This window comes from Heloderma suspectum, chromosome 2 (assembly GCF_057233095.1).
Source record: "Heloderma suspectum isolate Gila_16-S chromosome 2, 16-S_ref, whole genome shotgun sequence".
Taxonomy (NCBI): Eukaryota; Metazoa; Chordata; class Lepidosauria; order Squamata; family Helodermatidae; genus Heloderma; species Heloderma suspectum.
The window spans coordinates 332,347,468-332,374,944 of NC_139459.1; the positions used below are offsets into that span (position 1 = coordinate 332,347,468).

At 42.2% G+C, this 27,477-nt stretch overlaps 1 protein-coding gene across 2 annotated transcripts in view; it reads right to left on the reverse strand.

Annotated features, from left to right (window-relative positions):
* PTPRG (protein tyrosine phosphatase receptor type G) overlaps positions 1–27,477 on the reverse strand; it is a 781,718-nt gene that overhangs the window by 320,909 nt on the left and 433,332 nt on the right. The gene's annotated exons all lie outside the window — the stretch shown is intronic.

The window sequence follows — 27,477 nt, forward strand, 5'->3', positions numbered from 1 at the left end:
TTTTCTGTCTAAACATGCAAAGGTTTGCGCCCTAAGATAGGTTAAGGGAAACCTCTTCTCTGCACAACAGGGCTGGCTCCACTGACCAGATTTGGGCCAAGTAGCCACACTCTCTCTGAGTCTACAGTCCAGTGTTTTTAAATTCATTTTTTCAATATGTAGGAGTATGAGTAAAAGGCAGGAATATGACACAGTAGGAAATATGCAAGCAGGTAAACTTCTCCCACCTGGGCTTCTATTACCCTACTGTAGGTTGACAATCCACCTGTAATATGTACAGAAGAGCCTTGAGGGCTTAAATAACTCTGACACTGCAGCCAAGCAAGGTAGAGAAAATTTTTGATGGAAGATTATTACATCTGTACACTGTAATAGGAACTGCTGATATTGTCGCCCATCATAACAAACTTTATGGATTGAGAAGATTGTTCTCAGCAGTCTAGGGATAGTATAAAAGAAGCACAAAAACACACAAACTTTGAACTCTTGTTTTGTCTTGTCCGGGTGTAAAAGTGTAATCAAAGTTTCAGGTTAACATTGGGCCACAAATACGGCACTGTTACACCCATTTAAGCCTACCAAAATCCACTTTTCATATTAATCTCTGGCTATCCTTTCCACTTTTTTCTGTTCCTCTCCTCTTCCTATGTCCTCTCCCTACTATCCCAGTTTAGATTGAAATGTCCTTGGGAACAAAGAGATGTGTCTTTTTTTTTGCTTATGCAACTCCTTAAGCATATTGATGGCACTGGATAAATAATAAAAATGATAGGGAATGTGTGTGTTGGCTACAATCCAAAAATGTTGGATTGTAGCCATTCTCAGTAAGATGACAATTTATTTTATATGGCGTTTTTTTTTTTTTTACTGTTACGTTGTAAACACCAAAACAAAATAGGAACTTAAAAACTCACCATTACAATCCTAAATGAGGGTAGTGGTGGTGTGTGTTTGGCGGGGTATATGAAGTAGCCACTTCCGAAGCCCTGCTAGAGGTGTGCGTGTGGATTTTGTGCCATTCGGTTTTTATTTTTCTTCGCACACTTCCATTGGTTGCAAAGTGGGGTGTGAACAGCTACACCGCTTCCAGGATTGCATAGAGAGGAGCCCAATCCTGGGGACTCCACAGTGAACAAAGGGGCTTTGGATCCAGCAGACCCCAGAAAACTCTGTTAGGTGTTCTGTGGCCTACTGCCAGTAGGAAGACTGCCAGCAGTAGATGTATGCTCACAGAGCTATCTGCAAGTGTCACTGGGGCATCCTGGGTGGATGTTCCTCCTGCCCAGCCCATCTTAACCCCTCTCAGATGGCTGTAAATTTGCAAGCCAATTTAAAATATAAAGGGTTTTCAGGACAATGGCTTGATATTCTTATGGATACTCTTAATGTACTTAATGTATCCTAATGTACTGAAATGTATCTTAAAATACTCTTAATGTATCTCCGAGTTTATAAACCATCTTTAATCCTCAGGAGTTCTAGATTTTATGAATACTCGGAGTTGGCTACTGTGTATGAAGGAGAACTTGTCAAAGGGACAAACCAGATATAAGTTCTCGCGTTTTTATTTTGTTTGTTTTAAAACCAAAAGCATCCACAGCAGATTGCCAGCCTGAATGGAGGAAGGGAGATACTGTTTGGAGATGGTTCAGCTGAGTGGTGTCTTACCCATTCTGGAGGGGGCTGCACTCCCCCTAAGTAATCAGCTACACAGTTTGCAGGTGCTGTTAGATCCACTGTTTGTCGTTAGAGGCACAGACAGCCTCAATGGCACAGAGTGGCTTTTATCAGCTTAGGCCAATATACGAACTGTGACCCTACCTGGACAGAGATAGGTGTGTCAGTTATTCATGCTCTGGTAACCTCCTGTGTTTTTTTTAATTACTATAAAACATTATACATGGAGCTCACTTTGAAAACAGCAAAGCTCTTGGAAGCTGCAGCTAGTCCAAAAGAGGATGACTAAGTTATAATGGCGACTGGTCAATACGATAACATTATGCCAACATTTTGCCATTTGCACTGGCTGCCAGTCCATTTAGGGGCTCAATGTGCAGGTTTTAACCCTTAAAGCCCTATGTGGCTTTGGGCCAGGTTACCTGGAGGAATGTCTCCTCTTAAATTACATTCCCAAACCATAAGATCCTCATCTCAGGCACTTCTCCAGATACCCTGGCCAAATGAGGTGAGGTGGGCGGCTATACTTTTCAGTGGTGGCACCCTGTCTGTTGAATGCATCCCACCCACCCACCTAGGACACTGTCTTCTGTTGCCTACATTGGGGGGGGGGTTGGAGCCAAGTGAATAAAGTGATAATTTCCCAGGCATTTTAGAAATTGCTTTTAGATCTTTGTACTGTTTTATCCCCCTTCATGGATCACTGCCTTCTTGTGGCGAAGGGGCTTGCGTAACTCAGTGAAGCCATAAGCTATGCCGTGCAGGGCCACCCAAGACGGACAGGTCATGGCAGAGAGTTCTGACAAAATGTGGTCCACTGGAGAAGGAAATGGCAACCCACTCCAGTATTCTTGCCAAGAAAGCCCCATGGAACGTATCACAAGGCTAAAAGATATGATGCCGGAAGATGAGCCCCTCAGGTCGGAAGGTGTCCAATATGCTACTGGGGAAGAGCAGAGGGTATTTCCAAGTAGCGCCAGAAAGAGTGAAGCGGCTGGGCCAAACCCGAAAGGACACTCAGCTGTGGATGTGTCTGGTGGTGAAAAGAAAATCCGATGCTGTAAAGAACAATATTGTTTAGGAACCTGGAATGTCAGATCAATGAATCAAGGTAAGCTGGAGGTGGTCAAACATGAGATGGCAAGATTGAACATCGACATCTTGGGAATCAGCGAACTAAAATGGACAGGCATGGGCGAATTTAATTCAGGTGACCATCATATCTACTATTGTGGGCAAGAATCCCTTAGAAGAAATGGAGTAGCACTCATAGTCAACAAAAGGGTGAGAAAAGCAGTACTGGGGTACTACCTTAAAAATGATAGAATGATCTCAGTACGAATCCAAGGCAAACCATTCAACATCACAGTAATTCAAGTCTATGCCCCAACCACTGAGGCCGAAGAAGCTGAGGTTGATCGGTTCTATGAAGACCTACAACACCTTCTAGAACTAACACCAAAAAAAGATGTCCTCTTCATCATAGGGGATTGGAATGCTAAAGTAGGAAGTCAAGAAATCACCGGGATAACAGGCAGGCATGGCCTTGGTGTACAAAATGAAGCAGGACAAAAGCTAATAGAGTTTTGCCAAGAGAACATGCTGATCATAGCAAACACTCTTTTCCAACAGCACAAGAGGCGACTCTACACATGGATGTCACCAGATGGTCAATATCGAAATCAGATTGATTATATCCTTTGCAGCCAAAGATGGAGAAGCTCCATACAGTCAGTAAAAACAAGACCTGGAGCTGACTGTGGCTCAGATCATGAGCTGCTTCTTGCAAAATTTCGGCTTAAATTGAAGAACGTCGGGAAAACCACTAAACCGTTCAGGTATGACCTAAATCATATCCCTGATGAATATACAGTGGAGGTGAGGAATAGATTTCAGGGATTAGACCTGATAGACAGAGTGCCTGAGGAACTATGGACGGAGGTCTGTAACATTGTTCAGGAGGCAGCAACGAAATCCATCCCAAAGAAAAAGAAATGCAAGAAAGCAAAGTGGCTGTCTGATGAGGCTTTACAAGTAGCTCACGAAAGAAGGGAAGCGAAAAGCAAGGGAGAAAGGGGAAGATATACCCAACTGAATGCAGAGTTCCAGAGAATAGCAAGGAGAGACAAGAAGGCCTTCTTAAATGAACAATGCAAAGAAATCGAGGAAAACAACAGAATGGGAAAGACTAGAGATCTCTTCAAGAAAATTGGAGATCTCAAGGGAACGTTTTGTGCAAAGACGGGCATGATAAAGGACAAAGAAGGCAGGGACCTAACAGAAGCAGATGAGATTAAGAAGAGGTGGCAAGAATACACAGAAGAACTATACAGGAAAGATCTGAATGTCCCTGATAGCCATGATAGTGCGGTCACTGAACTTGAGCTGGACATCCTAGAGAGTGAAGTCAAGTGGGCCTTAGGAAGCATTAGTAACAACAAAGCTAGCGGAGATGACAGTATTCCAGCCGAGCTATTTAAAATCCTAAAAGATGATGCTGTTAAAGTGCTGCATTCAATATGCCAACAAATCTGGAACACTCAACAGTGGCCACAAGACTGGAAAAGGTCAGTTTTCATTCCAATTCCAAAGAAGGGCAACGCCAAAGAGTGTTCAAACTACCGCACCATTGCGCTCATTTCACATGCCAGCAAGGTGATGCTCAAAATCCTACAAGCTAGGCTTCAGCAGTATGCGAACCGAGAACTACCGGAAGTACAAGCTGGGTTTAGAAGAGGCAGAGGAACTAGAGATCAAATCGCCAACATTCGCTGCATCATGGAGAAAGCAAGAGAATTCCAGAAAAACGTCTATTTCTGCTTCATTGACTACGCTAAAGCCTTTGATTGTGTGGATCACAACAAACTGTGGCAAATTCTCAAAGTGATGGGAGTACCAGACCACCTTACCTGTCTCCTGAGAAACCTGTACGAGGGTCAAGAAGCAACAGTAACAACCAGACATGGAACAACCGATTGGTTCAAAATTGGGAAAGGAGTACGACAAGGCTGCATATTGTCACCCTGCTTATTTAACTTATATGCAGAGTACGTCATGAGAAATGCCGGGTTGGATGAATCAGAGGTCGGAATTAAGATTGCTGGGAGAATTATCAACAACCTCCGATATGCAGACGATACCACCCTAATGGCAGAAAGCGAAGAGGATCTCAAGAGCCTCTTGTTGAGGGTGAAAGAGGAGAGTGCAAAAGCTGGTTTGAAACTCAACATTAAAAAAACTAAGATCATGTCATCTGGCCCTATCACTTCCTGGCATATAGAAGGGGAAGAAATGGAAGCAGTGACAGATTTTACTTTCTTGGGCTCCAAGATCACCGCAGACGGTGACTGTAGCCATGAAATTAAAAGACGCTTGCTCCTTGGGAGGAAAGCTATGGCCAACCTAGACAGCATAGTCAGAAGCAGAGACACCACCTTGCCGACAAAGGTCCGTCTAATCAAAGCTATGGTTTTCCCAGTAGTAATGTATGGCTGTGAGAGCTGGACTGTAAGGAAGGCTGAGCGCCGAAGAATTGATGCTTTCGAACTGTGGTGCTGGAGAAGACTCTTACGAGTCCCCTGGACTGCAAGGAGGTCAAATCAGTCCATCCTAAAGGAAATCAACCCTGAGTGCTCATTGGAAGGACAGATAATGAAGCTGAAGCTCCAATATTTTGGCCACCTAATGCAAAGAGAAAACTCCCTGGAAAAGACCCTGATGCTGGGAAAGACTGAAGGCAAAAGGAGAAGGGGACGGCAGAGGATGAGATGGCTAGATAGCATCACGGATGCAATGAATATGAACTTGAGCACGCTCCGGGAGAGAGCGCAGGACAGGAAGGCCTGGCGTGCTATGGTCCATGGGGTCACGAAGAGTCGGACACGACTGAACGACTGAACAACAACAACAACTGTTTTATCCCTCCTGTACATTTTACTTTTTGTTTTATTATGTGTTGTGGCTGGTATTATCTTATTCTTTATCAGATTTGTTTCTATCTGATTTGTTTCATTGCTTTCTTGCTACATTGCAATTTATGTTTTTAATTTGTACACCACACAGTCAACTTAGGTTACTCGACAGTTTAAAAATGTAATAAAATAAACAACTAAATAAATTAGTGGAGAGCCATGAGAGGTTCCTTAAATTTTCTCCTTCTGGCCCTTTTTCTGCTCAAAATTGCCCCTTAGTTGCTTTTTCACCTGTAGTGGAAAAGAGGTGTGTGTGTGTGGTACCGCTACATTTCCTTCCTCACATGAAAAGGCACTGGAGGGAGGGGATTTTGAATCCCAAAAATAGAGAAGAAAGGGCTAAGTACCCCCTCTCCATCTGCCCTTCCTCCACTAACAGGCTTTTTCAAAGGAGAAACAAAAAAAAAGTATTTTCATGTAATGTCCAGTTTGTTGCTTAGACCAACCAGTTGTTGTTGTTGTTTATTCGGTCAGTTGCTTCCGACTCTTCGTGACTTCATGGACCAGCCCACGCCAGAGCTTCCTGTCGGCCGTTGCCACCCCCAGCTCCCCCAAGGTCAAGTCCGTCACCTCCAGAATATCATCCATCCACCTTGCCCTTGGTCAGCCCCTCTTCCTTTTGCCTTCCACTTTCCCTAGCAGCAGCATCTTCTCCAAGGTATCCTGTCTTCTCATTGTGTGGACAAAGTACTTCAGTTTTGCCTTTAATATCATTCCCTCAAGTGAGCAGTCTGGCTTGATTTCCTGGAGTATGGATGGGTTTGATCTTCTTGCAGTCCAAGGCACTCTCAGAATTTTCCTCCAGCACCACAGTTCAAAAGCATCTATCTTCCTTCGCTCAGCCTTCCTTATGGTCCAGTTCTCGCAGCCATAGGTTACTACGGGGAAGACCATTGCTTGAACTATGCGGACCTTTGTTGTCAGTGTGATGTCTCTGCTCTTCACTATTTTATCAAGATTTGTCATTGCTCTCCTCCCAAGAAGTAAACGTCTTCTGATTTCCTGGCTGCAGTCAGCGTCTGCAGTCACTGCCTCCACGTTTTCTCCCCCTATTTGCCAGTTATCAATCAAGCTGGTTGCCATAATCTTGGTTTTTTTTAGGTTTAACTGCAACCCAGCTTTTGCACTTTCTTCTTTCACCTTCGTAATGAGGTTCCTCAGCTCCTTCTCGCTTTCAGCCATCAAAGTGGTATCATCTGCATATCGGAGATTTTAAACAGTTCAGCTGGGATACTGTCATCTCCTGCTGCCTTGTTATTAGCAATGCTTCTTAAGGCCAGGATGTCTGGCTCTAGCTCACTGACCTCACCGTCAAATCTATCCCCGATATTAGTATCCTTCCTATACAGATCTTCCGTATATTCTTGTCACCTTTTCTTGATCTCTTCTGCTTCTGTTAGGTCCTTGCCATCTTTGTTTTTGATCATACCTATTTTTGCCTGGAATTTACCTCCGATGTTTCTAATTTTCTGGAAGAGGTCTCTTGTCCTTCCTATTCTATTATCTTCTTCCGCTTCCGCGCATTGTTTGTTTAAAAATAATTCCTTCTCTCTTCTGGCTGTCTGGAATTTTGCATTTAATTGGGCATATCTCCCCCTATCACTGTTGCCTTTTGCTTTCCTTCTTTCTTGGGCTGCTTCCAGTGTCTCAGCAGACAGCCATCTTGCCTTCTTGGTTTTCTTTTTCTTTGGGACGTTTTTTGTTGCCGCCTCCTGAACAATGTTATGAACGTCTGTCCATTGTTCTTCCGGGACCCTATCTACTAAATCTAGTCCCTTAAATCTATTCTTCACCTCCACCGCATATTCATTAGGAATATTCGTGAGCTCATCTCTAACTGATCTGTGGGTCTTCCCTATTCTCTTTAGTCTGATTCTAAATTGTGCAATAAGAAGTTCGTGAACTGAACTACAATCAGCTCCAGGTCTTGTTTTTACCAACTGCATAGATGTCCACCACCTTTGGCTACAAAGGATGTAGTCAATCTGATTTCGGTGTTGATTGTCTGGTGAAGTCTATGTATAAAGTCATCTCTTAGGTTGTTGGAAGGGAGTGTTTGTTATGCACAGTGAGTTGTCTTGGCAAAATTCCATCAGCCTATGTCCTGCTTCATTTTGTTCTCCCAGACCATGCTTGCCTGCAATTCCAGGTGTCATTTGACTACCCACCTTAGCATTCCAGTCTCCTGTAATGAAAATAACATCTTTTTTTGGCGTAGTGTCCAATAGGTGCTGCAGATCCTCACAGAACTGATCTACTTCTGCTTCTTCAGCATCTGTGGTTGGGGCGTATATTTGGATCACTGTGATGTTAAATGGCTCATCCTGAATTCCAATTGAGATCATTCTGTCATTTTTTGGATTGTATCCAAGCACTGCTTTAGCCACTTGATTATTAATTATGAAGGCTACTCCATTTCTTCTGTGGTCCTCTTGTCCACAGTAGTAGATCTGGTGGTCATTTGATGTGAAGTGGCCCATTCCAGTCCATTTCACTTCACTGACACCCAAAATGTCTATATTTAATCTTGACATCTCCCCAATAACCACATCCAATTTGCCCTGGCTCATACATCTTACATTCCAGGTTCCTATGGTGTGTTGATCTTTAGAACATCGGATTCGTCGTTCACCACCAGCACCATCGGCCGCTAGCCGTCCTTTCGGCTTTGAGCTAGCTGCGTCATCACATCTGGGGCTAGTTGAGCTTATCCTCTGTTCCTCCCCAGTAGCATTTTGACCATCTTCTGACCTGGGAGTCCCATCTTCCGATGGTTTGCCAACATATCTCTGGTTGTACTGATCCATTTAGTTTTCATGGCAAGAATACTGGGGTGGGTTGCCGTTTCCTTCCCCAGGGTTCGTATTTAGTCTCACCTCTCTGCTATGACCTTACCGTCTTGGGTGTCCCTTCACAGTTTACCTCATGACGTCATTGAGGTGCTCAAGCTCCAGCACCGCAACAATATAACGATCTCCTTTGCTGAAGGACCAACCAGTAAATCCTGTTATTTCAGGCACCGATCAGCAATTCCATCTCTTTCTGACCTAGTAATTTAAGTACTTTAAAGTGAGTTAGAAAACTTATCCATAATTAAGCAGAGCTGAGAAATAATCAATACATAATCATTTTATGTGTAAGTATGAAAGGCAAATGTCTATTATATTAATTGTCAAATCCTATTCCATTCCAAATTTTACCATCAAGATCAATGGCACTATGGATAATTACACAATGATTGATTTATAATATACAAATATATTATTTATTGTACACAATTACTATCTTTAAGACAGATAATAATGCATACTTACTACCCAAAATCATTTCCAACCTCCATAATGAACTCATCCCTGAATGGGAAATCGTTTAAGCACAACAGTATGAAATGCATTTCTAGAAACAAAGAAGGATGAACAATGCAAATAAAGAGCCACATTTTATCATTTAAAATATCATTACAACACTTTGCAACCATATCATTCCCAAAGTGGTATCAAAATATAGAAGGAAAGGAAAAAGGAAATGCTTATGCAGAGAGAAGCATGGCTCTTTCATTTATATTATGACCATTAAAAAGGAAAAAAAAGAAAAACAGAGTAACCATCAGTATCTGGATGCTCTGCTGGAGTTTTGTAAATTATTTATTTTCTTTTTTACAGTGCAGTGGAGCAAAATTACCAATTTCCTAAAAGTCTCAGACACTGAATTGCTTGAATGCACAGTCCAAATTTTGCTAGATCATCTCATTTTGTGTTTGTGATGCCAGGATCTCACATGTTTTGTAAGCATTGCTGGGGATGATAACAATGGTAAAGGTTGCACGCTATGTCCAACTCCATTGGACGCAACAAAGAGGAAACCTGACTGATGCCTAATGAAGGCCAATTCTTCTTTCCCTGGTCCACCCCCAACATAAGACAGCAAACAGCAGCCCCATCCGAAAAACACACTAGCTTAAAATTATCCCATTGCTTGAGGCAGAGAGAGGTCCATCAGCAATGGCTGACTTAACTACACTTTCCTGCTACATTTCAGGATTTATCTACACTCCAAAGTGATGCTGTGTTAGCTTAAATCATGGTACCCCATAAAGAAACTTGAGTGAATGGAATCTGATCAGAAAGTTAAAAAATGACTAGAGAAGGTCTCAAGCTTAATCTGAGAAATGAAGCCATGACAGTTAACCTGTTTTGAATTTGTACTGAAATACACTGGTAAAACAGTTTATAGTAGTGTTTCCCAAGCTGTGTTCTACTGAACCCTGGTGTTCCATGCAATGTGAATAGGGGCTCTGTGAGAAAATTTCGATGCTAGGAATATTTTCCCCTCGTGTGTGTGTGTGTGTGTGTGTGTGTGAAATTATATATCAAAAATACTGAGGTGAGTAGTGTTTACATTGTAAAGGCTGCTATTGTGATGTGGCCATCATGAAGTCTCATTGGCTCCTGCAAACTGGAGCCAAGAAGGAAATTTTTTAGTATGAAAATAGGCTTAATTTTCTGTGTTTTGCTCCAAACTTTCCTCAACCTCCTTTTATCCCAGGGGTATTCCATATGACACAGATCATCCTGGACCAGCATTTATGGGTTCTGTCAGTATACTTCAAGCCCAAAAGTGTTCCATGGCCAAATTAGTTTGGGAAACGCTGGTTTATGGGGCAAGATTTACAGGCAGGGGAGGGAGGGGGGAGGGGGGGAGGTTGGTACTTATAAGAATTATGTTGGCAACCCACCATAATAAAGATGAAGCTCAAAGAAATAAACTCAAACTATATTTTATACATAAGCAGCAGTTATCTTTTCATACTATACACTCTGAAAGTTAATAATTTTGATCATTCTGGGTGGTCCGTTAGCCAAACCAAGTGTCTTGTGAAATTCATTTAATTTCAACATGCTTAAAAACATAATGGGTCTCATCTTGGCAGTTATACTTTAGTTGTTTAGGCCATAGTGTACTTCTGGGGGACGGAGAGAGAGAGCATAAATGTGTAAAATTTACATTAAAGAGCTAGTTGCCGTATCTAATATGTTAACGAACTTAAAGTGTATTCAAGATAATGGAAGTCCTTGAACCCGAGAGCCTTCCAATGGCTAAGAAATCATTAGCCATATGCAGATGACATAGCAAGTGTGTGTTGTAGGGGATCAAAATCATACCAACTAGTCCATTCCTCTGGCATGCCCAGCATACCCTCAACCCCATGTATATTGGATGTCATATTCAAATAGGAGCCTACACATGAGAGCCCTACTAAATTGTAATATCCAATCTGCAGACATTGAATGGATCTAGGAGAAGCTGGAGATACTGGTGGGCAGTGGAGGAGTAGAAGAGATGGTTGCCACAATTCCAGTCTCCCACTGCACATAGGGACTATGTAGTCTGCAATGAATTGTAGTCTCTTCAAAAATTAAAAGAAACACCTCCTAAATTATCATGTGAAATATAGACATGTGATGATAAGATATAGATATCTAATTCTGGTAAAAACCCTTGCAATTTGTATTTTGCAGGCAAATAACTGAAATACCCAGGTACTTTTAATCTACAATTTTATCTAATCATTGTGGGCCTTGTGTCATGTTCCCCAGCCTTGATCCCCCCACTGGTTCTGAAGAGGACTAGGATGCAGAGGAGACTCCCTCCATTAACCCAACCCGTGCTATGCCAGGGCATCCCAGGCCAGCAGACATGACTTTACATGACTCCTTGGATGCAGAGGACATTCTTCCATTACAGCCTTTACCACCTGCACCCCAAAGGAGCCAGCAGCTACAAAATCAGGCAATGGCCCTTTAAGGAACAAATCACTTCTCTGACAAGGCAGCGCTAACTGCAGGTCTAGATTAGCTGGCCTTTATAAGGCTTCAGAAAGCCTTTGACTGTTGCTGAGTCAACAGCTTTCCTTGACTCAGTCTCGGCTAACTCAGAGCTGCCTGAGGTCCTGAAACACTACGCCTGGTCTAACCTTGCCTTGTTATTGAGCAAACCTGACCCGACCCGATGCAATCTGACTTGCGCCAACTGGACCTGACAAGGCCTGACCTAATTTGATGTGATCAGACTTGCCTTACTGTGACTTGATGTGACAGTCTTGCCTTGACTCTGTCACTGATTTTGGCACCTCGGGGTGCCTTGGACTGAGGCGGACAGGCCATCTTGTTTGCGAAGATGCCCTTCAGGCAGAATTCCATCCCACCATACAAACCACAAAGTGGTCCCACTTGCTTCAGATATATGACCCGAGAAATCCAGTGGAAAGCAAGAGCGTATATTGTTTTTTACCTGCTTTATAACCTTTGTAGACTTTTTTTCCCCTTCAACAAGAATGAACAATAAAATGCACTGCCTTACCAGCATGTTAAATACAAGTTGCAGCTAGGTGACTCTAATTCCAAAGAAGGTGTGTCACACCTGCTTTTAGCAAATCGATTTACTCATTGTCCAAAATGCCTATCATTCCTAATGGCAATCCTCCTCCCTATCATCACAGACCAGGGGTCCATCTCCATTCATAAGAACATTACTCTTGTCAAATAAATTGAAGGTCCTATTCAAATCACAGCTTCCTGCCAACTCTGATCTTTCATTCCATCTTTCACACCATAATCTGCTTAAATGGAAGAAAACCTGCTAAGGAAGAAATGCTGTACCTTCCACCTTCCAGTAAGCCCGGAGGAGGATCATATCTGTCAGTTGCATGTCTCAGCAAAATGCCCATCAATAATAGAGAGGGGAGATTGCTGGGAGTGTGCTATCCTGGTAATGTATTCTGAAGGCAACCGCCATGCCAGACTTCCATTCCTGTACCTGTGGCTGGATCCCCACCCCCGCCCCCCCTGGCACAACACACACCCCGTCCCCAGTAAAGCAAGCACCTGTCTTGCAAAACAGAAACCTTGCTTGTTACAGACATTCTTGTTGAGTAAAAACAAGTTCAACAGGTAATTTCTGATTACTCACAATTTCCTCCAGTTTGTGGCATTGCAACTCCAGACACATCTGGATGATACTGATTATTTGGAACCCTTTCAGTCAGGCTTTTGGCAAGGACAGAGGACTGAGACTGTTTTGGTTACCTTGGTGGAGGACCTATCCCAGGAACTGAATGGGAACAGCACAACCCTATTAGTTCTCCCTGATCTCTCAGCAGCTTTTGATACCATTGACCATGTTATCCTTCTGGACCACTTGGAGGGGCTGGGCTTTGGGGGCTTTGTTTTACAGTGGTTCAGGTTCTTTCTGTTGGGCCATGTCTAGAAGGTGGTACTGGGGGATTGCTATTTGACTCCACTGACCTTTGGTGGCCCACAGGGTTCTATCTTGTCCCCATGTCATTTAATATTTACATGAAACCGCTGGGAGAGGTCATTTGGAGCAAGGTACCACCCAATATGCTGATGACATCCAGCTCTAATGCTCTTTGTCACCTAACACCAAGGAAGCAGTCGAAACCCTGGACCACTGACTGAATTTGATAATGGGCTAGATAAGGGTGAGCAAGCTGAGGTTAAACACAGTCAAGACAGAGGTGTTGCTGGTCAGTCGAAAGTGTGACTCTGGGATTGGGATTCAACCTGTTTTGGAAGGGGTTGTGCTCCCCCTAAAGGATCAGGTCCATAAGTTGGGAGTGCTCCTGGATCCTATGCTGTCCTTGGATTTTCAGGAAGTGGTGGTGGCAGAGAGTGCATTTTCACAGTTACGCTTGGTTCACCAGCTGCGACCCTTCCTGATTTGGTCTGACATGGCAACAGTTATCCTTGCCTTGGTTACATCATGTTCAAACTATTGCAGTGTACTCTATGTGGATCTACTCTTGAAAAGGATCTGGAAGCTACAATTGGCAGTTAGACTGCTAACTGGTGTACAGTATCAGGACCATATTACATCTGTCTTGAAAGACCTGCACTGGTTGCCAAACGCTTTCTGGGCTCAACTTAAGGTCGTGGTTTTAACCTTTAAAGCTGTAAACGGCTTAGGACCTGGCTATCTAAGGGAATGCCGGTCTTGTTATGAACCTGGCCAGGTATTATGATCTGTAGGACTGAGGGCACCATTTTCCGCAGAGGCCTGTTTGTCAGGCGGGTGTGAAAGGGCTTCCTCCTGTGTCACCCCCAAATTGTGGAACGTACTCCCTCAAGAACTATGATTGGCCCCCACTCTCTTGGCCTTTAGAAAGGGTGTGAAGGCACATCCTTTTAATCTGGTCTTTTAAATGATATAGTTATGATGTTTTACTGTTACTGTTATTGTTTTAAAATGCTTTGCATTGCCTTGATGGATTTTTAGCAACCCAGACAATATGTAAATGCTTATTTATTTAGTATTAATATTAAATAACATTCTATGACTGCCCCTGCAGCTTCAACATTTAGGATGAATATTTTATTACAACTGCTGCAGTTGGCTGTGAAGGGGGCAGATGATAAGCAGACTTTTTTTTAGTACATTATGGGTTGGTTCCAAGGCCGGTCATCTGCTAACACAAGGGTGGGCAACTTGTGGCCCTCCAGATGTTTTGGCCTACAATTCCCATGATCCCTCACCATTGGCTATGCTGGAGAGGGCTGATGGGAGTTGTAAGCCAAAACGTATGGAGGGCAACAAGTTGCCCACCCCTGCGCTACTGAAATAGAAATTGCTAGTGGAACAGATTTTCCCTCCCCATGCACCCTGAAATCTACTCTAGGGGGGAGGAAGGGTATGGGTAAGTCCCATTGCGCTAGTGGAAGTCTGCTCACAAGACATGGATCCAACCCATTATATGTAATGAGGAAAATTATAGGGAAAGAATGAAAGAACTCACTTTCTTTGTATCTAGCTGTGAACCTCTGGGTTTGTACTGAGTACTATCATTGAGTAACATATTATTATAAGAACATAAGAAGAGCCTGCTGGATCAGACCAAGGGTCCATCTAGTCCAGCATTCTGTTCACACAGTGGCCAACCAGCTGCCCACAAGAAACCCACAAGGAGGACTCGAGTGCAACACCACCCTCCTGCCCATGTTCCCCAGCAACTGGTGTACATAGGCATACTGCCTCAAGTAATGGAGGAAGCACATAGCCCTCAAGCCTAGGAGTCATTGATAGACTTCTCCTTTGTCTAACCCCCTTTTAAAACCACCCAAGTTGGTGGCTATCACTACACCTTGTGGTAGCGAATTCCATAGTTTAACTATACGCTGTGTGAATAAGTACTTTCTTTTATCTGTCCTGAATCTCCCACTAAACAGCTTCATGGGATGACCCTAGGTTCTAGTATTAAGAGAGAGGAAGAAAAAAGTCTCCCTATCCACATTCTCCACACCATGCATCATTTTGTTCACCTCTATCATGGAAAACACCCTCCTTTTTCCAGGCTAAACAATCCCAGCTGTTGTAACCTTCCCTCATAGGGGAGTTGCTCCAGCTCTTTGATCATTTTAGTTGTCTTTTTCTGCACTTTCTCCAGCATTATAATAACTTTTTTTAGGTGTGGTGACCAGAACTGTGGAAGTGTGGTCACAGATTTGTATCAGGGTAGTATGATATTGGCAGTTTTATTCTCAATTTCTTTTCTAATTACACCTAACATGGAGTTTGCCTTTTTTACAGAGGCCACACAGTGGGTTGATATTTTCATTGAGCTGTCCACCACAACCCCAAGATCTCTTTCCTGGTCGCTCACCACTAGCTCAGATACAATCAGGTTATACTCAAAGTTGGGATTTTTTCCCCCAATGTCCATCATTTGACAACTGTTTATATTGAACTGCATTTGCCCCTTGGGTGGCCATTCTCCCAGTTTGGAGAGACCCTTTTGGAGCTCCTCACCATTATAAGTGTTTGGGATCCAAAGAGTTGCTTAGGCTAGCCCAGGAGAATTTTCTATGTCCTCCTCCATTGGCGTGGAGGGGGGGGGGCGGTGGCAGCGGAAGGGTGCTTTAAATGTAAATAAGACTAACCCCCCTTGGGGTCTTGGAACTTGTTTCATGGTTGTTTGGATCCTGGCCAATGTATTTTAGATAAGCAGTAAGATTAGCAAAAGATAAATATTTGCCCTTAGGAGCCTACAATCTATATGATGAGAAACAGAAGGAAGGAGATACAGGATAAGCAAAATATGAATGCAAGCAGATGTAGTTACAGGTCCTCCGCCCTCTTCTCTGACTGAAAAAAAGCCAAACAAAGGTGTAACAGAAAAAAGAGCTTTTGAACTGAGGTTGCACCATGTTCTGGATTAGAGTTCCAGTTATAAGTGGCAGCAAGGGAGAATGGATAGAGCTGTTTAAGAGAGCAGGAGATTTTGGGCAGTTGAGGGAGATGAGAGGGAAGGCAGGTCCATTCCACCAGCCCTGCTAAAAGAATTATTTCCCCTCCCCCTTTCCTTTGTAGATTGTAAGCCTCTGGAGGCAGGGACTGTCTTGTTTAACTGATTATATGTAAGCCTCTCTGGGAGTCTTCTTGGCTGAGAAGTGGCATAAAATATGTTTAATAAAAATAAATAAAGACATACTAAAGCTAGAGAAGCAAAGATCACAGGCAGGTTTATATTCAGATATGAGAACAGAAAGATGGTGGGTTGCAGGTGAAGATCTTCCAAAGATAAAGACAAGGAGTCCATGCTACATATGAAATGTTATGGGAAACTTTGAACAGCAACAGAGTTCTGGATAGTCATGAGAGGACTGAGATGTGAGAATGGAAGGAGAGAGAGGACAAGGTTACAGCAATCAAACCAGAAGATTACCCATGGCCGGCCCTACCATTAGGCAAAGTGAGGCAGTTGCCTCGGGTGGCAAATGCTGGGAGGCAGCAACAAGGTATTGGAGAAGAGAATTGTATGCCACGTGGCTTTCCCTACACCCCTTAAGCTAGCCTGCTGCCTTCAGGTGTGGCAGAGGATGCTGTCCCACTGTCGGCGTTGAAGAAAGATGTTCTGTCTTGAAGAAAGGATTTTGTACATAGAATTGGAGGGGACACCATTTTGTTCTTTACCTCAGGCAGCAAAATGTCTTAGGCTGGCCCTGAGATTACCATAGCACCAACCAGGGTTTTACCTGAACAGAATGCTGTCCTGGGAAAAATCTCAATTTACAAAGCAATGAAAGGCAACCTATACACTCAGGTTCCTTGCTTCTTCCTGCACTATGTCTCGCCAAGTAAACAAATTAGCTATTTTGTGAAGTTGATCTCTTCTCTACATTATAACCTCACGTGGCTGTATGCTTCACTGATTCTAGTGCATTTTATACTATACCTGCTACTCATTTCAGTTTTTTAATCATCATCCCTTTATAGACAGTGAACACAAAGATAAATCTCACTCAGTAAAACATCAAATTGGAAGCTGGATACTTTAAACAAGGAGGCAAGACGATGGAATACACAAAAGGTATTTTGCTTGGATAATGGTCTAGTGAAGGCAATTTCTTGGAACTTGGCCTGTTATATCACACTGTTGACACAAGTAAAAATTAGCCAGAGAACAGAACACTATTTCAGGGATGAGGCATCAGTAAATTGATTTTTAAGTACCATTATCTGATGGCTATCTATGATTGTCAGCTAAAGCTTGCTTTGGCGCGATAGAAGATATGACAGGTCAATGAGATCTGAAAATTATCCTTACTAATTATACACAAATCCAGCCAGTTTATCTGATTTTGGATTATAGCCAAATCTTCAACTTTACACCATCATAATCTTCCTCTACCAGCTGTTTCAATCACATGAGAAAGAACTGTTGGAGATGTTCCATGGAGAATACAAGGGGATGTGAAGTAACAGGCCCTTCTGTTTTGCTTCACCATTATTCCAGTATCTGAAAGGGTAGGACAGTACACAGAGAATCTTTAATTAATAATTGCTACAAGTGCATGTTATTCTCCATAATACTAATCCGGGTTAGCTACAGTAACCCCCCCCCCCCAACAGATTTTGAACTACCCTGTGCAGAATCTTCCAAGAAACAAGTGCACCTAATATATTTACACAGATGGAATATGACAAAAAGATTAAGAGACAACTTGATTATTGTGTGTAAGCGACTGCAAAGAACACTTTTGTATAAGCACTTGCAAAAAATATCACAACGCCTGACAGACTACAATGTATTCATTAAGCAAGCATAAAGCTCATTCCCTGGCTGTATGCAAGCAAGAGGTTTCCCAATAAGGCTATCAGCATATTGCATCTTCAAAGAAGGGGACTAGTACCTGGGGTGGTACTTAAATAGGTGTCACGACGTGGAAATCTTGTAATAACTGGTATTACTCCACATCAACTCTAAAACTGTAGGGATGGATGAATAAGCCATAATTACCTAGGGATCATAGGTGTGTTAAAACACACACATACAGTTTCATGCATTTCAAGTAAAGTGGCCAAGATGATCAATGAACAGATCAAATAATGTAAATTAGCTGTTATAATGTCTACATGTGTTTTGACTAGTCACCCAGTATTCAAATTTTTGATTCTTGGCTATATTTTACTCTAATGACCCATTTTGCAAGCTTCAATTTAGTCTACTGATTAAATAAACTAATCTTTAGTTAACTGATGAGTGAGAGCAAATTCTAACTTGAGGGGTTGCAGGCCAAAGGCACACCTGTTTCTTTTTGAGGCTATTTGTGTCTGGTGCATTAATATAAAAGGCAATGACAAAGAAAATAAGAAAAATAATATTTACAAGAACCCAGATAATTGTTTGTGAGCTCCTAAAGCTACAGAATTGCTGAAGCTAAGAGGCTACATGTCTGATCAGCAACTTGGACAGGGAACCACTGGAATCTCAATATAAGAACAGAATAATAAACAGGGGATCCTTTCCTTCTAACAATGAATGGTAGCGTTTAAAATTAATTCTTACATTTTCTTCAGTATCTCAAAAAGGCACCTCTATTGACATTTGCTAATATCAAGATTTAATTAAATGCAATTGATTAATAGATAGGCTCCAAAAACACCAGGTGCTTAGTCAACTAACATTTATTTCACCAGTTGACTACCCTATCAATTACACAGATAATAGCCCTAGGGTAGCTGCACTTCATTTCAAGGTTGGGACACATTTATAAAGCTGAAGACTGGCTAGGTTAGATATAACTAACCATGCAGGATTGACTACCTTGGAGAGGTTGTGTACGCCATAAGAACCTTATGGATTTTCAGTTCTAAAACCTATAGATAATGTCAGTTACTTAGCTGAAACATAAAAGGCCAATTCATGCCACCTTTTTCACTTTAGAAATTAGAATGCAACTATTCACCATCTCGTGTGAATCTTAAAAAACTATCCACACTGTATGAATTAAAAACCCCAATGGGCCTCTTTTATTAGCCTTCAGTAATTTCTATTTATAAACTAAATTTTTAACTCAGTAGCTAACACATATCTCCAATGTGTCCCTGATTTGTCACCACCACCAGCTTCATCGCCATCATCATCAGTTGACTCTATCCCATGCTGGCTTTCTAGTCCTGGACAATCTAAACTTCAACAGCATGACTGCATCTGTTGCTTTCCATTAAACAGGTCTTATAACTCTTGTCAAATTCTCCAATTTTGATTTTTCTCAAAATATTCAAAATACCTCTTTTCTAATAGGAACTTGCTGTTAGTCTTATCTAATATCTTCAACTCCAGCAGATATCTCCTGTTCTCAACTCCCCCCTGCATCAACCATTAGATACTGATTAAACTTGTAGAAAATTGGAATTATGTTGAGATAAGATGCCTAACTTTTAGACTATCATTATATCATAATTGCAGTGTAGCAGCACTGACACATGGCTAGAGGTGAACCTCGGGGAAAGAAAACACTCCTAATCAATGTCTAATGGTGCTATGCCCAATGGATAGATCCTTCAAAATGAAATTCTGCATGCACTCTGACATCTGAGTGATTGAAAGATATTTGCCTCTGGCAGACAGCAAGATGACAATACTAGGACTGTTCTGTCCTAGGTTCTTTTCTTAGACAATGCAAAACCAGCCCTGCAGACCATTAGCACATCTCCACAACACATTTTAATTTCAAACCATCCTCTCCCATTCCCTTTTAATTATCATAGGGCATTCTCAGAAAAGATCAGCCAGATGGAGATTAAATATTTCACTACTGGAAGATGACGCATTCTGCACTAAAATGGAACCTTTATTGCAATAAAATCATTAATTAAAGACTCAACCAATTCCCTAGTCACAAGATGGAAAACACAAGAGATAACTACAAGAGGGAAAGTGCATCAGCTATGACTTGGACAAAGAAAAAGGAGTCAGTTACAAGAACGCCAACTTGAAGTGACAAGAGGTCTTGGACGGAAGGGAAAAGCAGACAAACATGTTTTCATAAAAATTACCATAGTGCCTATTCCTTAAAATTAGACCACACTGAATAATTTATGAAGACAATCTCAAGATGTTCTTCCAAACAGAGGGAGAGAACAGGGCAATGGGTAAAGGGAAGCTGAGGAGACAAGATAGCTTCAGATTACTTTTTTTTGCTGGAGGGCTTATTAGTGAAATAAGTGTCTGAGGCACATCATAAGAGAATATATTGAATGCATATGCTCTATGAATGCATAAAACTAGTACTCTTCAGAAAATTATGTTTGAAGGATAACTGAAGTGTTTTTTCTGCAGTCAATAAACATTACTTTGTAAAGCCAAGCTAGTGAGCGGTACACCCACCTTGGGTCGACTTATATCACCAGTCAGTGGTGGCTGAAATTTAAACTGATCGTTTGAACCCCTCCATAAAATAGGTAAACCTAGATCACCAGTAGCCAAACAACCACCCAGGGAGCTTCGGCTCTGGGGCGGTATAGAAATGAAATGAAATAAATAAACCTTTAAACCAATATTTGTTCCACTGAAATCCTATATCTATTTCTATACCTGTGATTTCTCATATGGATGAAATTTATGGAGAAAGTGAATACAATTCACCAAACCATGTTTCTGCACAATCATTAATTTCAACTGTGCTTTTTGCCAGGACATCTGACCCCCAATAACCTTGAAGCAGATATCTGCAACTGTCAAATTCTTGTCCTTTACTTTAAAACATTCAGTGTGGATCTTATACGTTTAAATTTCATCTGCAAATGGAAACCAAAAAGAGAAGATGAATATTTCAGCAGTAGATCTATGAATTTCCCTGAGATGTTATACACTTAACCTCTTGGATAATACAGGGCAGAAGTCCCACTGACCTATTCAGTTTCCCTTGTAAAATGCAATGACAATCTGCTATAAATTATTGTATTAAATTGCCCTGCAGTAAGCCAATGCAAAAACCAGATCTTCTTCATTTGAATCCTTTTGAGAACTGTAAGATTCTAAACACAAGCTTTAGCCTAGCCCGTGGGACGTGCACTCCCCTGATGGGATTTCTGTCTATTTTTGTCTTTCAACAGAGGACCCCCACCCCCATGCTATCTCACAAACTGCTACTGAAACTGCGGTCCCTTTCAACAACATGTTGTCAGGCAGCATCTGTGAGTTAAGAAAATGAGTCTAAAGCACCAGGAAATAGTTCCACAGTTCTGTGGATCCTAGTCACAGATAAGAGCTTTATCTATCTGTCCTTTTCTGTGCTTGCCTGTCAAACCAAGATACCAAACCATGGTTTAAAGAATTCTGATCTGGTGGGAAATGCAAACCACCAACTTGGTCTGCAGGCACATGCAGCCATTTTGCTATGCTAAGTAGGTCAGGGGCTGGTTACTTTCTGGATGGGAGATTGCCTGGGAACCCAAAGTAAGCCACCTGGAGTCCCATGATGGAAAAAGTAGGTATAAATGTACTAAATAAATAAATAGCCACAGTTTGTAACTTAGGATGGAACAGCTAATTATGGGTGCACTAAAGAGAAATTAACTATTTGAATACGAGTGGGTGAGATGGCATGTGATCACAAGGATTGCTTCTGCAATGCCAAACCATAACTTGGCTCTACATGTGAATCAACCCGTTGTCGTCATCGTCGTTGTCATCATCATAATCTAGGGTGGAATCCTATGCATGTTTAAAAAGAAACAAGCCCTATAAATCCCAGCATCCTCCAGTTAACCATGCTGGCTAGAGGAAGCTGGGAGATGTTTAGACAGAAATAAGTCCTACATTTATAGGATTGCACTCTTAATCAATGTATATATGCAGTTTACAAAATCAAAGATTAAAATACATAGTAATAAATACAAACACTTATCAGTTAAATGTTTAAAATACTTAAAACCAAAGCTATAAGCACAATAATAAACAAACTAACTGGGCAGTACAATCCTTCTTGGGCTTGTATTTGGGAAGGCAGGGGTAAAGAGATGGGACTTTAACAGCCTAAAACATGCCACCATTGGCACTACTCAAATACCAGGGGGGAGGGCGTTCTGTAAGATGGATGCCACCACAGAGAAGGCACACTTCCAGGTTGCCACCAGATGGCAAACATGTCCTTCCTGTGCCAAAGCAGCAAACAGTTGAAATACAACTTCTTATTCTGTGATCTATTCTTAATTAAGTGAATACCAACATGCAAAAAAAGACCTGAAAAAGTGTACTAACTAGCTGGGTGAAATCCAGAAGCCATTTTAATGGAAGTCCATGTTACAGAACCTAGCCCTAACTCTGTAAGCATGCTAATTTAAAGGATGAAAGGGATTAGGTCTCTATGGCATGCTGCAGTATGGTCCTTGGAACAAGATTCTCATTTACTAAGTAAATTACTGTACATTATTGTATAATGGTGTTCGCATTATAACTGACAATTAGAACCATTAAGACGAAAGCTCATAAACAGCTGAAAGCTCACATCAAATTAACACAGTCACGATTGAAATCACTCTTCTGATTTTTGCTCTTCACAGACATAATCAGCATCTAGCATAGAAATGAATCGGCAATGAGCAAAATCGCAGCCATGCTGTGGCAGAGGTGGCAGGCTCTGCTAATGGAGAGGTTCATGGTCTAGCCTACATAATGATGATTATTGGACACATTGTGTCCTTTCCGTACAAATGTTCTTCTGCTGTAACAGCAGGCAACGTATCTGTTATCGCACAACTTGCTATTCCCTAGAGTCTCACAAGAATCAACAGGTTTCTAAAGAGGAAACTCTGGATTCTGCATTGGCTTCCCAGATGTTAGTTTAACAAGATAACAGATATAGCAGGCCCTTTTTATCCATATGCCTCTCCTGGTTGTCCGAAGCAAGAGTTGCCCAGAAGAGGCAAGTGCTGCATTTCACTTAGATTCCAAATCGCCACCCAGATGCTGGTTGCAGGTCCCTACTTTATAATACTGAACTCTCTCGGCACCAGGCAAAGTCTTCAAGCAGGGTCAGCCCTGGTTAGTACTTGGATGGGAGACCACCTGGGAATCGGGCTTCCTGCACTGAGCAGGGGGTTGGACTCAATGGTCTTGTAGGCCCCTTCCAACCCTATGATTCTATGACTTCTTTTCTCCCAGTCATTTTAGAGACCTAGCTCTAGATCTTTATGGCTGTTTTATCGATTCCTGCATTGTTTGTTGTATTGTACTCTTTTAAAGATTTGTATGTCTTTTATAGTTTTAAGTGTTTGTTTGGTAACTTAGTCTTTTAGCTGTTTGCAATCTGCCCAGAGAACATCAGTTATTGGGTGGATTAAAAATATAATAAATACATAAATAAACAAGTGCTTCCCAAACTTTGGATAACTGGGATCTAGGGGCTTCTCCCCTCCTCCAGATTAAAACTGGAGACACACTTCACTCCAAAACACTATGCACAATTGGTCAGATGCACATAGGAGTGGGTCATCACATTTGAGTGCCACAATATGGAAGTACTCTTCAACAACCTCCATATGTAGCTAAACTCCTCTGGTTGGATCCAGGCTAAGTTAGGTGAACTTAGCTCCCACGGAAATCAATGGGACAAGTGAGTCATGACTTAAGTTCCATCCATTTTAATGGGAACTAATTGCAACTAACTTTGTCGGGCACCACTCCCTTATGTCCTGACTAAAGTGCATTTGAATTGTGCTGTCACAATATGTGTCCAATTGAACATCACCCACTTATGATGTGCCAGGATATGCGTTATTTACACCCAACTGGTCTAAAATAATGCTGGGTAAGTAACACATGTCCTGACGTATCACAGAGGTGTGATGTAACAAGTTCACATATTGTTACAGCACAATTCAGTGCAGTTTAGCCAAAGCAGCAGGCATATTCTCCATGTAGAGGCTACGGAAGAGTGCTTGCACATCACAGCATTCAGCATGGTGGTGTACCATTTGAAAACTCATTATTATGTGCTCTTGGCCAGCTGTGTGTAGAGGCTCCACACCAGCAACAGCTGATAGTAGGATGTGCAATGCTGACATGGATATGCTGCATCTGACTTGGTCAGTGCAGATGGTTAAGGGCTTTTAAACAGTATATTCTCGGGAAAATCATGAATGATGATAGGGGTTACTGTTTCCAGTATATAAGCCACTATGACTGGGTAAACGATGCTAAAACACTTGGAAAAGTTAAGAACAAAACTCCAAAAGACAAAATTTAAATATTTAAATTTAAAACAGCACCTTATAACCTTGTACGTTTATCAGCTTTTACCATACTTAAGAGATGGAGAAGGGGGACACAGGGTTTTGGAGCTAGAAGTTCCAGCAGACTTCACCAAAATGTTTGTAAGGTACTGTGAAAGGGGAGTTATCTGTAGCATTCCGCTACTAGTTTATGTACAAAAGAATGTTTCTATTGATTCTGTAGAGGGCTGGGACTGGAAGGAAGGGTGTTAGTAATGAAAAGGATGTTCTCATATATCCTATCCCCTAATTTAACATACAAATCACTCACAAAAATATGAACCAGATGGGCTCCTATGAAGGAAACCAATTAACTCACACTGCCTTACCATCTGACACATTAGTTGTCATAAAAATACAAACAACATGGTCAAACAATAAGGTTGTGCCTTATATCTGACATTTCCAATTAGTTTTGATACTCTATGAGCTCATTCACCCCCCCTTCCCATCCTCTGAACAACAAGACTGCACAACAAACATTTTGTCTTCCACCAAATGCACATATAAACTCTGTGTTTACAGAACAAACTCTGCAGATGAAGCAGATTTATCAGCATTCCCCAATGGGGCAGTTTTTGGAACTAACGCATGCCGCGTCCTGTCCACATCTGGTTTCTCAATTATGTGCAGAGCACACTTTGCTTTCAAGTGCTCTGACAGCACAACGGTGCCAAACCTGGAGGGCAAACGTACTTGTGGGCACTCCATGAACGTCTGACCTGTGTCTGCGAGCCGTCACAGATCAGCAGGCCATTGCTGCTGCTGCTGCAGTTGTTTTCTTTGAATAGGTTTCCTAGAAATACAGCCTCTAGCATGTGGCCAGGCCCTGTTTGGCACTCAGGTTTCATTGTCAGGTAATTAGCACTGCAACAAGCCCCTGCACGTTGAACTGCAATTAGCATTACAGACCAATGCTGGAACTGCACACAGACAGCCCTTATACATAATACACCTGGGGCTCAGTTCTGGAAGGTGCTGAGGGTGCACAGCAGCAAGGTGAGCAAAGAATTCTTCAAGGTTTCATTCCTGACATAATGAAATGGAACTAATTTTTCCTCCAAGTAACCATTTTACCTTAGATTAATTCTTTCCTTCATATCCACTAATTCCTTCTTTTGCCATCATTCCACATCCCCGTTTATACAATGCAGAATAAGAACATATTCGCACATGAGTTGTCTGGAAATGTAACAGAGAGAGAGTGCGGGGATTTTTTCCATTGCTGGTGACAGGGTAGGCAGGCCAAGAGATATTGGCAACTAGTATTAGCATCAGTTAATAACATTTGGGGGACAAGTTACCTCTTGACCCTAAGATATTTTTTATTAACAAATTTTAAGGCCTTGATAAATTAGGATAATGAAACACTCTTTTACCACATGACTGCTGCTTCTAGAGTGGTAATCCAATGCCAATAATTACAGAGTGGTACATTAAGCTATGGGATTTTGCATTTCTAAATAAATTAACTTGGATTATAAGAACTAGTCAGGGAGAAACGTCTTGTGCTAAGTTTGAGCAACAATGTAAGTGGTTTAGGGCGCAATCCTAACTAAATAGGCGGCTGTCTCCGAAATCGGAGGCAATTGCCTATCCAAAGCAGGGCAGGAGAAGCACCGAGGGGATTGTTCCCTCCATGCTTCTCCTGCCCTGCTTTTTCGGCTAGACAGCCAACTATGGCTGCCTAGCCGCAGGAGCATGGAGTAGGGAAGGAGGTGTCAAGGGCTCCTTGGAGGGCTCTCTCAGTCTAATCCAGTAGCCAAGTCCGGACGCAGACAAAGGGATTCTTTTCAAAGCTTTATTCTTCTTTTACAACTTACAACTCTACAGGTAGCAACTAGATCTGAGCAGCAGCATCCCTATGCCCTAAGTTGGAACAGTTGGTCCCCGTTTGAAAGGCAATTACTGGCAAACCCCTGAATATAAGGACTAGGGAGAATCCCTCCCCTTTTCCCTTGGATCCTCTGGGCGCAACCGTTCTTTGAGCGCCAACCGGGCGCTACGCCTCCTTTCCGTGCTCTCCATTTGGCGCTGCTCTCTGCGTCTGCGCCGCGCATCCAACCAGTCTGCTATCGGTGCTGGGTCACTCCCTGGACTGCTTTCTAATCTAGGAATGTTGGTGGGAGGAATCTTTGTCAGCTGCGGGTCCTGGGAAAAAGGGGCGCGCTCCTCTCCCAGGAGCGACTGCTCTTCCTCCGAATCAGAACTACTCTGGGATTCTATGGGCTCAGTGTCCATCCTGACATCAGGCAGCTGTACGACACATTGGATGTGCCCCAGAACGCCCCCAGCCACGCCCCTTTCCAGCCCCTCCTGCGAGCACGGAGGACAGGGCTGTTCCGCACTGCCTCAGAGGCAGTGCAGAAGTGCGGGGAGGTCGGTTTTCCGGAAAATGACCTCGGAGTGCAGGCTCCGAGGTTGGTTCCTGGAAAACAGCATATCCTATGGCCGTCTAGCTGCTGTCTAGGATTGCTCCCTTAAAGAATTTTAGAATAGTCAACAAATTACAATGATTGGTAAACCATTTTTGTTGATGTTAAGAAGAGGAAATGTTGGTATAATCTGGCTGTTTAGCATGCTGTTATTGATTCTTATTCTTTCTCTTCAGTAAACTTTATTTTCAAAATAAATAAAAATTTGAATACAAGTTGTCTGTCCTTATACTGTACTGTACTAAATTTTAGGAGGACTGCATGAGTATATTGAACTGAACTGATTTCTCTCATTTTCAGAAAATATATGTAAGTTCTAAGAAAGGTGAAAACAACTTTAATGAGTCTCAGGTATTCAACAGGAATACATAATTGTGAGCAAGTCAGTTCAGTTCCATGTTTCTGCTCATTAACTAAGTTAAGCCGAACTTCAGTATTTCATTATGAACAGCCAATGATGCTCTGCTCTTGCACAATTATTTCTACATAGAATATACTGCTTGCAAAGGAAATCAGCTTCAGCATTCAGCTGTACTGCTCAGTACCACACAAGGGCCATGGAAACTCAATCTGTGGTACAAGTGAGTGGAAGGGGGATAAGGCATTAACACAGCTCTAGTAACTGCTCTTTCTGACTCACCAGCCTTTTTGCAATAGCTCTCAGTGATGAGAGGATGCAGAACAGTAATTCCTGTCAATCTCCTCTTATAACAGAAGTCTTAGCTATTTGAGGCTTGGTGTCTAAGCATTAGCTGTGGTCTAGCAGCTAATATGCTGGGCATAAAATTGGGAGTCAATTGCAAACACAATATCCCCATGTA